The sequence below is a fragment of the Mustela putorius genome, unplaced genomic scaffold (genome assembly GCF_011764305.1).
Source record: "Mustela putorius furo isolate JIRA1106 unplaced genomic scaffold, ASM1176430v1.1 tig00000421_pilon_pilon_pilon, whole genome shotgun sequence".
Classification (NCBI taxonomy): domain Eukaryota; kingdom Metazoa; phylum Chordata; class Mammalia; order Carnivora; family Mustelidae; genus Mustela; species Mustela putorius.
Genome location: NW_025421375.1, coordinates 12011842 through 12018219, shown reverse-complemented (window position 1 = coordinate 12018219; position 6378 = coordinate 12011842).

The window sequence follows — 6378 nt, the reverse complement described above, 5'->3', positions numbered from 1 at the left end:
TATCAATATCTTTAAGATAAGATTGATTTTTTTTCCCCTCATCATTTGAAAGGTTATAAATCACTGATGCTGCTGTCCTGAATTTGGAAAATCTATCCAGGTTGAGGAGTTGTTTTGAGATGGAAAAGTTAACTCGATTGCTTATTTTTCATGGATCCTCTTCCCTCTTCCATATGAGGAGTTTTACACCATAGATTTATGACAAATGGCTCGGGTGGTTCATAACTTTTTTCTCAAGGCTGGGCATATTTACCCCTAAAGTCTTCATCTTCATTAAGAGGGAGTGGTCCAACTCTTTCATGAGTTCTCCAGAAAAAGTTATTGTTCTTTTCATTGTAGAAGTCCCAATGACAAGCATATTGCCTGATACATAATAAATGCTCAACAAATAAAGGGATATGGTCATATTTGACATTCAACTAAAGCGATTTGGCACACTTTAATCATAATGTTCCAGAAATGCATACTTACAAGGGTGAAATAGATGTATATACTTAGAATGAACTCACTCAATATACCCCCCCCCAAAAAAGGAGGGGGGAGAGGCCCTTATGGTGGTGTAATACAGCTTCAAATTTACATAATTTAAGGAAGGTTCTAAATTTGACAAATTATGTATTACTTCAAAGAAATGGATGATGTCTCTTATTATTTGTATTCTCTAAAGTCGCATGAAAAACATAACAAAACTCATCCTCACTAAACTCTTTGTAATTAACTGACCTCTTCTCCATGCACATGTTACAACATGTCTCATAAATACCTTGCGTTTGAACCTACACATTTAAAAAGGCATTAATTACTTATCATTGACATTGCTTCATAAATAAGAGGCAAGCCATAAGAAATGTGAACAAAAGGGGTAACATGATCTAGGTTTTAGGGATATTTGGAGCAACAATGAGTCTGAAAAGAGGACAATCCTATTTCATTTCCACTGATGTCCGTATCCATGGAAACTCCCTTTTAATAGCATCCACATCACACTGGAAAAACAGGTATGCTACCTTTTGAAAGTGAGTGCATTAAAAGAACCCAGCCCTTTGCTAAGAAGGTCAGCTCTTGAAAGCCTTCAAGAGCTTTGGCAGCTGAGAAAGCTGGAGGGCTGTAAATCCTTCGTCCGTTGCTAAGAAGCTTGGCTCCTGAGAATCACATCAGTGCTCTCTAACACAGAGAATGGAATGTGAATCTTTTGTTCCCTGCCTATGATGTTGCACTCCTGAGTACTTGTTTCCTTAGCTAAGAGAACATGTAGGAGAGGCCTATTACGTGAACCTAGAGATTAATTATTAATAGACACAAACTGAGAAAGACAGGTAAAAAGATGTACTGTGTTAAAGAGAGAGGACCGACTTGCAAAAATCCAGATGGCAAATGCCATTACATAGAAATATATGCACTCAAATAATATTCATAGGACATTTAAAAATATTTTGTAATCTCAGCCTATCTTTTTTTTTGAGTATGAAAAATATCTGTCAAGGAAAATGCCTTTCCCATTGGATTATTCAACATACTCATTGAAAGTAAGAGAAAAAATACAAAGGTCATTATGCCTTTAAATCAAACTGTGGCATACCAGACCTGCTCTTCCTTTACTATATAGTGAACAATTTTAAACAATTGAGTAGTGTATAATTATTGTTGTTCAACAAAAAATAAACACAGCATATTGTGGATATATGTATAAGGCAATGCATCAACTTTTTCTATTTGCACAACTAGAAATAATAAAGATATGTTAATTGTATGTGATGGATTATGATATTTAGGGATCATCATAAATATCCTTAAACATCATAGTACATATAAAAATTACTGTACTACTTTTATCTGTATTAGTTAGAGAAATCAATGTGGCCATGATAGACCATAATGGTAGCATTAGATGACTCAACAATAAAAATCACTGAGTTATTAATAATTTTAATAATAATGATGACATTTATTGACTCACTGTGTTTCAGGTACTATTTTAAGTACCTTACATACTTGAGAGTATTATAAATGCTCAGTACAACCCTGTGAATTAGGTACTTCTATGTATTCCATTTTACGCAAGAGGCACAGAGTTTGAGTAATTTGTTCAAGATTACAAAACATAAGGCAAATAGTGGAGCTAAGATATGAACCCATGCCACCAGCAAGAATACTATTTAATGATAGTGAAATAAGGGTATGTGCATTTTATGAACCGAGGCTTAGACAAATCATGACGATTGTTGTAGTTTTCATCTGTTTACATGTTACAGAGCCATATCTCATGTATGAATTGTTTTGATCTTTACAGCCCTCCTGTAAGTGTGCATAGCATATCACATAGCTGAAAAGAATGATGTTAAGAGATGGTAAATGATTTTTCCAATGACGTGTGTTTAGGGAAAAGCAGAGTTGAAACCAGAACCAGCTTGTAACATTCATTCTGCTTTAATAACTTCCTCTTTTCTTTATATAAGCAAATAAAATATTGCAGCAAGCATCCTAACGACTCAGGTGATGGCAGAGTAATGAGATTGTTATAAAGCCTAAATGAGTTGATACCTGTCACGTAAAAGGAGATTGTCCAGCATATAGTAAGTAGTCAATAAGCATTCATTATTATTATTATTATTATTAACCAATTTATTTTGTTCCTCTATAAGATACTTAGAGGAGACATATGGTTAAATCCATCTTCCAGTCCACTGCTTTTAGCTTAGAATTCTGGCTGCCTATCCTGATAAATGTGGAATGTTGAGAAATTTGTTCAGATCTAAATCTTAGTTTCTTTGTCTATCATGCAGATCTTAGTAATAACACCTCTTCAGAAATTGAGATAGTAGGGGTGCCTGAAAGTCTCAGTCAGTTAAGCGTCTGCCTTCAGTTCAGGTCATGATCTCGGAGTAATGGGATTGAGCCCCACACCTGGTTCCCAGCTCAGTAGAGAGCCTGCTTCTCCCTCTCGCTCTGTCCCTCCCCCTGCTTGTGCTCTCTCACTCTCTCTCTGTCATATGAATAAATAAAATATTTTTCAAAAAATTAAGATATTAATTGTATAACATTTATTCCTGGCTGTGGCTTGTACTAAATGCTTGATAGTTGATATTTTATTGTTTTACTGAAACTGCTTGTTGGAGGGGTGGCTATAAGAAATAACCATATGAAATAATTTACTGAGATATTTTGTCAGGATTATGCTACTTAATATTTTTTAAGAACACGTATAGCCATAACTAGTTTTGTAAATAACCATATTTCCCTTTTTAATTTGTTCGCTCTAACTCAAACCCCCAAATTTGGAATCTGAATTCAGCAAATGAACAGAATCTTCTAAAGTGCATCTATATTGTCTTCTTTCTACTCTTCCACCTTAATATGTCTTCTTCCCAAGTTGACTTGCCTATTGATAAAGTGAGGATACAAGATTTTACTCCCCCAACCCCACTTAAGCTACTATTAGATCAGAATACAGTCAGTTTCCATTTGCAAATGATATGGATTCTAAAAGTCCTTTGAAAGTCATAGTTTTTCCTGTATGGAAATTTGATATGTTGATTACTGCTTATTTGACACATATTGTACAAATGTGATACCTGATACATTTGCAATGGACAGAGTGGAAACCAATACAGAGAAGGTTATGATGATGATAAAGTGAGAAATGAGTGCCATGTACAGGCCGTTTTCTCTGGCCTTCCCAGTTTTAATGCTGTTCTCTCCAACTGATGATTCACAAAATCCCCGTTTTTTCCTCAATATATTTCCTTACAGACACATGTGATTTCTGGGACTCCAATGTGAATTCATAAAATTTTGTTAAATGCATTTGATAGAAATCAGACTTAACATATTGAGGACTCACATGTCTTATGTTGGAGGTAAGAAAATCATATAACTGAAAAGCTGAGAAATCACCCCCCCCCATAAAGTCCATGTTCTCTTGCTAAGTGGGAAACATGACATACACAAATTTGATAGAATTTGTTTTTACTTGTGATTTATTGAATAAATTATTCTCATTTTGGCAACATGGTTACCATATAATCTTTTCTTTCTTCTGACTTTGCCAGATGAATGGAAAAATAATTGCTATTTGTCATAATTTTTTCTGCCATCCGATTCTGGTCTGTCAATTATTTTTTTTAAGTTTTTTTAAATAAACATATGTTATTAGCCCCAGGGGTACAGGTCTGTGAATCGCCAGGTTTACACACTTCACAGCACTCACCATAGAACATACCCTCCCCAGTGTCCATAACCCCACCCCCCTCTCCCAAACCCCCTCCCCCCAGCAACCCTCAGTTTGTTTTGTGAGATTAGAGTCTCTTATGATTTGACTCCCTCCAGATCCCATCTTCTTTCATTTATTATTTTCCGACCCCCCGAAACCCCCCGCATTGCCTCTCCACTTTCTCATATCAGGGAGATCATGTGATAGTTGTCTTTCTCCAATTGACTTATTTCGCCAAGCATTATACCATCTAGTTCCATCCCTGTTGTCACAAATGGCAAGATTTCATTTCTTTTGATGGCTGCATAGTATTCCACTGTATATATATCTGATCTGTCCATTTTTTTAAAAAAAGATTTTTTAAATTTATTTGACAGAGAGAGAGATCACAAGCAGGCAGGAAGGCAGGCAGAGAGAGAGAGAGGAGGAAGCAGACTCTCTGCAGAGCAGAGAGCCCTATGCGGGGCTCAATCCCAGGACGCCGAGATCATGACCTGAGCCGAAGGCAGAGGCTTCAACCCACGGAGCCACCCAGGCGACCCTGGTCTGTCCATTCTTAAAAGACAAATATTTTGTTCAAGGTAATTGGAACCATTATTGCTGATTTTTGCTCTTCATCATTAAATGAAACTTAAGCTTTCTTACTCTATTGGAAAACAAAATCCCCAAAACTACCTGTTTAGTTACTGCACAGTTGCCTTTCATTTAATGGACTGCATAAATTCCAGCAAGGCTAGTGACATATTTCCCAGTGATTTTCATTATAACTCAGAAGTATCACCAGCTAGACGCTAAGATCTGACCTTTACTCCCCATCTGCTTGCAATCATTGACCTTTGTCCCATACTCTTCCTTAAGCTCTTCTTTCTAGCTTAGTTAGAAAGGCAAAAGGAACCCAATTTCACACTTCAAGTGATAGTGACTGCCTCCACAAGCCCTCCAGCTAGCCCAGGCCACCCACGCCAGTTTGAGTGTGGCACAGACGGATGAGGGAGTAGCCTCTAGGATACAATCACCTTTACCTCATTGTAATACTAAAATCTCTGCCCAAGGAGGAGCCCAAGCCTCATTTATTAAACATACAGTGTAGGTATAGGCACATTTCCTTAAGGTGCATGCATTGCCTTATTGCCATATCTACATATGATGCCAAGGCTTCCCTATCTAAATATTCAACCTAACCTTAAATAAAAAGAACCTGTCCACCTTTACTTGGGGCGTCAAAGCTTTGGAAGTTATTCCCAGTGATCTCCTTTTTTGCTGCAAATACATTTAACTACACCAGAGTGTACCTGATGTAGTTTCTATCTGCAACTCACCAAGGAGCAAACTAACATTCGATCAGTTATAGAAACTTACTCCCACACTGGGGTAAAGAGGTGCCAAAACAACTCGGTTCAAATCAGCAAATCGTTGTTGGGCACTTACCTAAGATATGCTGAACACTGGCATAAACAGAGGACAAAGATACTGGCATGTTTCCAAAGTAATCAGTCATCACTATAGGAAGGATAGTATGCAAATAATTCTAAAATGAGGGAGAACACCAATGTCCTAAAAGACATACCAAAAATACGTTATGGGATTTCAGATAAAAGAGATGTAATACTCTGTTTTAAGGAAGAAAACAACATGGGACATTTGGCTGGCTCAGTCGGTTAAGCGTCTACCTCTGATCAGGTCATGATTCCAGGTGGGGAGTCAGCTTCTCCCTCTGCCTGCCACTCCCCCTGCTTGTGCTCTCTCTCACTCTCTCTCTGACAAATAAATAAAATCTTAAAACACCACCACCAACAACAAAAGAAAACAACAAAAAAGACTTTGTGGCGTTTTGACAACAGGAGGGCATTCTAGGTGGAGTAAAATTACGCAAAGGCAGAGAGGTAGGAATATGTGATATCTTAAAAAAGTAAGGTCACACACACACACACACACACACACAGTAAGGTCACATTGGATAAAACATATGAGATATTTGCGGAGGAATACTGGAACATAAAGATTTGTAGATACTGCATAGCCTTAAATGCTAACATAATTGTACATAATTAAATAAGTATTTGAAAACAGATGAAGGCTTTTGAGCAAAGGAATAAAAATATCTGGAGTTGTAGAATTATTTTATATAGAATGATTCAGATAAAGGAGCACCCAAATGGGGTTTCATA